The sequence below is a fragment of the Triturus cristatus genome, chromosome 12, assembly GCF_964204655.1.
Source record: "Triturus cristatus chromosome 12, aTriCri1.1, whole genome shotgun sequence".
NCBI lineage: Eukaryota > Metazoa > Chordata > Amphibia > Caudata > Salamandridae > Triturus > Triturus cristatus.
Window position 1 is genome coordinate 679218579 of NC_140595.1, and position 8887 is coordinate 679227465.

The window sequence follows — 8887 nt, forward strand, 5'->3', positions numbered from 1 at the left end:
CTTGTTTTTTGCGTTTGTTTTTCTGTTTACCGAGTCACAAAATGGCTGCCAACACTTCCTGGTTTGGAGTGTTGACAGCCAATTAGAATCAAACTCGTGGTCGGGAGGATCCGCGGATCCATCGCGCCTCTAGATAATGAAACTTTTATTTTTTGATTTTCTCAGCAACTACTGAACGGATTTACACCATTTAAAACAAAGGTCTCTTTCTGAACCAAGGGCTACCTTTTTGCCAAATTTGGTGTAATTCTGCTCCTCAGTTCGAGCTGTAGCCGTGTCTAAAGTTTCCTATGGAAATTAACATGGAGAAAACACGTTTTGGGACTCCCCTTTTTTCTCGGCCCCCGCTTGCCAAATCACCCCAAAACTTTCAAGATAGGAGCTGACCGGAGCACACCACAAGTTTTAAAAGTTCGCAAAGATTCGTCATCCGGCACCAAGGTTATTGGGAAAACAAAAAACGTGTTTCCTATGGAAATTAGGTCCTAACTATAACTATCTACTGGCGACCGCCAGTAGATAATATATATATTATCTACTGGCGGTCGCCAGTAGATAGTTATAGTTAGGACCACGTTTCCATAGGAAAACCTCAACATTCTATTTTGAATAACTTTGGCGCCGGTCGACGAATCCTCGCGAATTTCTCAAAATAGGTGGGGCGCTACGCTCCGCTCCTACCCTGAAAGTCTCGGGGGGATCCGTCAAGCGGGGGCTGAGATAAAAGGGGGGTCCCAAAACGCGTTTTTCCCATGCATTTTTCCATAGGACCTTTAGAACGAGCTACAGCCCGAACGGCTGAACAGAATTACTCAAAATTTGGCAGAGAGGTAGTCCCTATGTCAAGGAAGTGCCTTTTGTAGGTTTGGTGTAAATCTGTTCAGTAGATTCTGAGAAAATAGCCTTTAAATCAATATATATATCTGAGCCCGCTTACGGTACGCTTACCGTACGCTTACGGTAAGCGTACGGTGGCATGCGCGAGCGCGATTCTGATTGGCTCTTAGATCTTAGTAAACATTCGAATCGGCCGAAACCAGGAAGCAGCGGCCGCCATTTCGTGAGTTTCACTCAGAAAAAAAAGAGTGAAAACAAGGAAAGGGGGCAATGAGGAGAGTTACAGACCCCCTAACATTTGTAAGGGGGTCAAAGAAGGACAGAAAAGTACAAAAAAAACATTTATTGATTTTAAAAAAAATCACGGGGTACGCGTACGGTAAGCTTACGGTAAGCGTACGGTAAAAAAAATAAAAATAAATAAATGAAAAGCAGATTTAAGAGTTTAGAAATTAGGGAGCTCTAAAAAGAGCTGTTGTGTTTATGAAGTCATTTTTTTAGTGGTACCTACAAGTAAGTACCGATGCAGAGTCTAAGGTTCAAGAGGAAGACTCTGTTCCCTTCATCATTGAAGTGCACACCATCTCCTCTATAAATGTCTTGCATGTCATAACGCAAGTTATATATTCACTGAAAAAACCATAGGTTTCACACACGTTATAGTTAGGAATTAGCATTTAAAAAACCTTGCAAATTCACTGAAAAAACCATAGGTTTCACACATGTTATAGTTAGCGGAAATTTTACTGATAAAAAAACAGTGAAATTCCCCCGTTATAGTTAGTGTAGGCAACTATAACTCACGCGACCGCAATCTTCTGCTGATGACATATGTGTCTTTATGAAAAAAAAATATTTGAAATATATGTATAGCTAAAAATGTATGGAAGAAGACATGGGCAAATAAGTGTCTAAATACAGTATTAGCATCAGCAGAGGATTGCGGTCGCGTGAGTTATAGTTGCCTACACTAACTATAACGGGGGAATTTCACTGGTTTTTTATCAGTAAAATTTCCGCTAACTATAACATGTGTGAAACCTATGGTTTTTTCAGTGACTATATATATATATATATATATATATATATATATATATATATAAATATATATATATATATATATATATATGTGTAAAAAAGAAGCAGAGAACTCTGGGTACTTCCCAAGTTTAGGTGGAAGGCAGCTCCTGTAGAGAGCACCCTCAACAGCACCAAAACTCTTCTTTTTTGCATAATTATGCGTCACACTATGCCTGCAAGGGTATTGTTTTGAGATATATATAGATATTATCTACTGGCGGTCGCCAGTAGATAGTTATAGTTAGGACCGTGTTTCCATAGGAAATCCGCAACATTCTATTTGGAATAACTTTTGCGTTGATTGACGAATCCTCGCGAAATTTTCAAAATAGGTGGGGCGCTCTGCTCCTTCCCTGAAAGTCTCGGGGGGGATTCGTCAAGCGGGGGCTGAGAAAAAGGGGGGGTCCCAAAACGCGTTTTCACCATGCATTTTTCCATAGGGACCTGCAGTCCAAGCTACAGCCCGAACGGCTGAACAGAATTACTTGAAATTTGGCAGAGAGGTAGTCCTCAGGTCAGGGATGTGCCTTTTGCAGGTCTGGTGTAAATCTGTTCAGTATTTCTTGAGAAAATAGCATTTAAAAGCATATACATATCTATAGGCGCGCACGCTAACGTGCGCGAGCGTAATTCTGATTGGTTGTTACATGTCAGTCAACGTTCGTATCGGTCGAAATCAGGAAGTGTCGGCCGCCATTTTGTTTGTTTTCAGTGCGAGAGTGGAAAAGGAAGGTGGCGAACGTGAAAAGGGGGCAGGGTTGACAGTTCCTGACCCCCTAGCCTTGGTCAGGGGGTCACAGGAGGACCCCAAAGGGCCCAAAAAAAGTTTTAAATTTTTTTTTTTAAATCGCGGAGTGCGCGCACCGTGCGCGCACGGCACAAACTGCGTTATGTGGGCGCGCGGTGCACGAAGTGCGCGCACGGTGAAAAACCTTAAAAAAAAAATTTAAAATTATAAATACATAACCTAGCATTTAAAAAACCATACAAATTCACTTAAAAAACCATAGGTTTCACACATGTTATAGTTAGCTGGACATTTCACTCGTACAAAACCAATGAAATTCCCCCGATATAGTTAGTAAAGGGAACTATAACTCACGCGACCGCAATCCAGTGCTGATGACATCAGATATTACATCACTGATGACATATGTGTCTTTCTGTAAAATAAATATTTATTAAATATGTATAGCTAAAGGTTAAAGGAAGGAAAAATGGGTAAATAAGTGTCTAAATACAGTGATGTAATATCTGATGTCATCAGCACTGGAATCGCGGTCGCGTGAGTTATAGTTCCCTTTACTAACTATAACGGGGGAATTTCATTGGTCTTGTACGAGTGAAATGTCCAGCTAACTATAACATGTGTGAAACCTATGGTTTTTTAAGCGAATTTGCAAGGTTTTTTAAATGCTAATTCCTAACTATAACGTGTGTGAAACCTATGGTTTTTTCAGTGAATATATATATATATATATATATATATATATATATACACACACATATATATTTTATGGTTTAAACATCACTAAAAAATGCAAAGGGGCAGGCCTAATGCCATTAATAAAATGAACAAATAGAAATTTCAACACACAGTGATGGCAGATGTGAATGTTACCAACTTGAATGACGTCACTCCACTTTCTCTATCTAGGAGACATCAAGCAATGGGGATGAGAACAGATTCAATTAAAAAGGCACGCAACTGATACCAATCTTGTTAACCAGTATTGAGAAAGGCAATGTCGCCGAAACGCGTCTACTGGTGGATGTTTGTTGATTTTTTTTTTAAGTGATGGCCACTTATCACGAAAGAGGCACCCATCCTGCAAAGTGTTCAACTGGAATCAAGTGGCTATTGTGGAACAATTACTTTAAAGACTGTTAGAACCGCTGCCAACTAAATGAAAGGTATACCTGCAGACACAAGGCTGGAACATTACTAAATGTTTAGTGTCGGTTACTAAAACTGGCTCTTACAGGTACGTGCCCTATTGTGTTAGAAAAGCAGCTGGACGAGGGATGCAAATCGATATTGCTTGAGCCTGTGAATGTTGAAGTGGCTAAAGGAGAACTGTAATGACTCAAAATGACAGTGTGTCAAAGAGATGTCCCATATATGAGATCCATTATGGTTAAAACATCACTAGATAATTCAAAGGGGCGCGTGTAATGCCATTAATAAAATGAACAAATATAAAATTCAACACACTGTGATGGCGGATGTTAATGTTACCAACTTGAATAACGTTACTCCACTTTCTCTTGCTAGGAGACATCAACCAATGGGAATGAGAACAGATTCAATTAAAAAGGTTTGCAACTGATACCAATCTTGTTAACCAGTATTGAGAAAGGCAATTTCGCTGAAACATGTCTACTTTGTTATAATAAAGAAATTTGGAACCCGCGGAGTGCTCCTATGTCCCTGGTGGAGGTTTGTTGAAAAATAATTTTACGTGATGGCCACTTATCACGAAGGAGGCACCCGTCCTGCAAAGTGTTCAACAGGAATCAAGTGGCTTTTGTGAATATATATATATATATATATATATATATATATATATATAACATATACAACTATAACTCACGCGACCGCAATCCTCTGCTGATGACGTCAGATATTACATCACTGTATTTAGACACCTATTTACCCAAGTCTTCTTCCATTAATCTTTAGCTATACATATATTACAAATATTTATTTTTCAGAAAGACACATATGTCATCAGTGATGTAATATCTGACGTCATCAGCAGAGGATTGCGGTCGCGTGAGTTATAGTTGCCTGCACTAACTATAACGGGGGAATTTCATTGGTTTTTTACGAGTGAAATGTCCAGCTAACTATAACATGTGTGAAACCTATGGTTTTTAAAGTGAATTTGCAAGGTTTTTAAAATGCTAATTCGTAACTAATACGTTTGTGAAACCTATGGTTTTTTCAGTGAATTTCAAAGGTTTTTTAAATGCTAATTTATGTATGTATTTTTTATTTATTTTTTATGGGTTTTTTTGCGTGTGCGCATGGAGCGCGAACCTCGCGGGTTTTTCCGTTAAAAATTTTTAAACATTTTTTTGCGTGTGTTTTTCAGCGTGCGCACTCCGCGATTTTTCGAAAAAAAAATATATCTTTTTTTGGCCCTTGGGGGTTCTTCTGGGACCCCCTGACAAAGGCTAGGGGGTCAGGAACTCTCCACCCTGCCCCTTTTTCACGTTCTCCACCTTTGTTTTTCACCCCCTCAGACTGCGAGAGACAAAATGACGGCCGACACTTCCTGGTTTCGACCGATTCGAATGTTTACCGACATCTAACAACCAATCAGAATTGCGCTCGCGCACGGTGCGCGCGTATAGATATTGATATGGTTTTAAATGCTATTTTCTCAGGAAACACTTCCTTGACCTTATGGCTACCTCCTTGCCAAATTTCACGTAATTCTGTTCAGCCGTTCGGGCTGTACCTTCGACTAAAGGTCCTATGGAAAAATGCATGGGGAAAACGCGTTTTGGGACCCCCCTTTTCTCGGCCCCCGCTTGACGAATCACCCCGAGACTTTCAGGATAGGAGCTGCACGGAGCGCCCCATTAGTTTTGAAAATTTCGCGAGGATTTGTCAACCGGTGCCAATGTTATTCAAAATAGAATTTTGAGTTTGCCTATGGAAACTAGGTTGTAACTATAACTATCTACTGGCGACCGCCAGTAGATGTGTATATATATATATATATATATATATATATATATATACACACACACACAAAATTTTGTATGCATACTGTATTTTCCCCATTTTACGTGAGTCATATTTACAACCCCTGGTCCTATGCATTACATTTTACTGCGGAAAAATGTTTTTATTTACAAAATGCCTCCTTCCAAGTACATAATAAATCATCAGGTTAACCACGCATTGGCCTAATGGGAACAGGACAATTATTGTATACTTCTATCCAAAGGACTAATTTGGCTGATGGTGCTCATAAATTATCTCAGCGTGTTTCTACCTCTGTACAAGAATACATGAAGTTAAACTGCAAATTCGAAGTAAATATTGAATTAAGATGTACTTTAACAGTAGATATCGTTCTTTAATGTGAGAATCAAAATCTACAGCACTGTGCGTCCCTCGTCTCTGTAGTCCTCCAGGCTCTGTGGCTTCGCCACGACCTGGGTCAGTTTCCAAATAACACTTTTCAGGGGAAAGACTCGGCCCCACCACACCACATGGACAAAAGGCAGAGCTGACAGGCAGGTATTGCTGGTCCTGCGGCATTCCATTCTTACGAAATGTTAAGCTATTTTCATTTTGATTACAATGTTTGGTGTTTCATTCACCTTTTAATGCACACAGACGGTTCATAATATAATGTTTTTCCGTTTTATGTAACACACGCCCCAAACTAGACTGACCTTTGGCGCTTTAAGTCATGGTCGATATTGCCCTAATTCACAGGATTTAACATCTTAAAGATGAAAGTCTTAATCAGCCCTGTCCAGCTATAAATTCACACCCGTGAAGATTATGATTTATACACAATCTGGCAGAGTAGAAAAGCACTATTGGATAGGAAACGCTGAAGTGAGTTTAATTTGACCTCGAATAGATGGCAGCCCCTAACACACCGAAGGCGTATCCAGGTGAGGCCACACCGAAGAAGCGCGGTGCTTAAAGTGACAATCGCGAGGCTCTTCAGTGACTAGGGTCACCAGATGGTGACACGTCACCCGAGGATGCCTTGTTACACTACTAGCTCTCATTTTAGATTTTGGAATTGTTGTTTGTTTTGACTTCAAATTAAGGAGTTTATACTAAAGCACCCAATTAGAATGGTTGTCTGTATTAAACCCAATAGCGAAGCAGGTACTTCCCGGTGACGTGGAACCCCCTGGTATTTCTGCTTTTCAGGAATCCTGCTTCCCTCCTTGAGGTATACACACCGGAGATAGGAGGCTGCCACGCCTTATCTCTCCTTGCAACCACAAAACTGGCAATTTTTCCTTACCTCTGCAAATATCACCAGATTTCCAGCCGAAATGTTAGCCTTTAAAGAATGGGTGGAAATGAAGGAACTTACTTTAAAACGATCCTCGAAGGGGGCTGCTGTGTCCACGTGCACGCCTGTCGCGTCTCTGCCTCTAACAGTGCCGGTGTTGTGTAATATCTGGTATCCCCACGGTATCGTGTATCCCCTGCACTTCGGGACTTTTCGGAAACGAAACTCAGCCCGGGCAGGATCAGACAGAAGCAGCTGATCACTGCTCGGGCTGAGTTAGGGTATACACGATTCAACAGGATGCCAAACTCGGCTCAGGACGATAAATCACCTGAAACTTTTGCACGAAGAGAGACAGACAGAAATAAATGGAGAAAATGAATCGTAATAGAAATAGCAATTAAGTGAATAAACATTGTGAAAGCAAAGAAACTATTGCTGAAGCATATCGAATCGTAACGAAATAAAATGAGGGGAAGAGAATATAAACAACAGGGGGTTCAAATAAGAGCAAAAAAATATCAAAACGAGCGAAAGATTAAAGGGTAAAGGTAAAAAAAAAGGCAATGAAAAAGGCAAAGTATTAAAATGGGGAAAGAGTTTTGATTTTCATATAATGAATATGTTACAAGTTGTTAATGACAAACATAACTTGCACAATAAGTTGAATAACAGTGCATGTTTAGTTTGACTCATATAACATACTTGTCATTTTACCAGCTGCCCTATCTTTTTGTGCCCATGCTAATTAAACAAGCATTGGCAACGCAATCTGTCTCCTACTTTTGTGAAAGTTAGAGCATATTGGCGATGTAAATGACAATGTTTTTTACTTATTTTCTAGGTCGTGCCTGGGCAGCGCAGGCGCTACTCTGTGGCATGATGTATTGAAGCATGGAATAGAAGCCCTGTACACTCTCCTCTCATATTTGCCATTGGCTTGTGTCATTGTCCTTCGTAAATGCTGGCTTCTGATTCGTTAATAGGCTTGTAAGTTCTTCCTTAGTACCGCCTTGTCTTCATTTGTAACCTCCCATGAGGACTGGCTCTTTTACTTCAGTTGTTACACGGTACGTCTTTTTTAGTCTGTAAGCACTATTTTCTTTATTGAGTTTCTTCTACTGCAGGCACAACATGCTTTCCTGCAACATTCAGTGCGCCATGCGTGCTTTCACTTTCCGAGCAGCCTGGGATAACGGCGGCCGCTTCTTTGAATAGGTCTCGCATTTACAAGAGTTTGAACTATTGGCATTGTAAATGACAATGCCTTTTATTTATGTGTTGATTAGCAAAACAGATAAATAAAAGTCATTGTCATTTACAATCCCAATAGCTTAAACTCTGGCAAATGCGACACCTATTGCATTGCAAATGCTTGTAATACATGGCTCCTGGTGCACACTGGTGGGACACATTCTGTTGTTTGTTTCTCACATTGCTGGTTTTCGTACGCAGATACTGGTGCACGCTCGTGTCTCAGGCTACACAGCACACATTCTGGAACTAGTTCCCTTACTGCCTTTGTTCGTACACAGATCCTGGTGCATGCTGGGGGCTCACGGCATACATTCTGGTGCCAGCTTCTTACGTGGTAGGTTTTTGTACAGGAATTCTGGTTCACGCTCATGTCACTCACTGCACAACACACCCTAATGCTGGTTTTCCACATAGCAGGGCAGGTTTTCCTCATAAATGCTGGTGCGTGCTTGTGTCGCATGCTGCACAGCACACTCTAATGCTACTTTTCCACATGTCTGTTTTTTATGCACAGATTCTGGTGCACGCTCATGTCTCATGCTGCACAGTACACACTAATGCTGGTTTTCAACAGGGGTATTTTTCATGCACTTATCCTGGTGCACGCTCGTGTCTCACATAGCACTGCACACATTTTGATGCTGGTTCTCACACATGGATCCTGGTGCATCCTTGTGTCTCACGCATCACAGCACATTCTAATGCTGGTTTCC

The 8887-nt window shown here is 40.7% G+C and overlaps 1 protein-coding gene across 1 annotated transcript in view; it reads right to left on the reverse strand.

Annotated features, from left to right (window-relative positions):
• Positions 1-7130, reverse strand: part of LOC146780073 (arylamine N-acetyltransferase, pineal gland isozyme NAT-10-like) — a 45726-nt gene extending 38596 nt beyond the window's left edge. The window contains exon 1 of the mRNA XM_085637709.1: positions 6999-7130. The gene's annotated coding sequence lies outside the window, so the exon portion shown is untranslated. The remainder of the gene's footprint in view (positions 1-6998) is intronic.
• Between the last annotated feature and the right edge of the window lie 1757 nt (positions 7131-8887).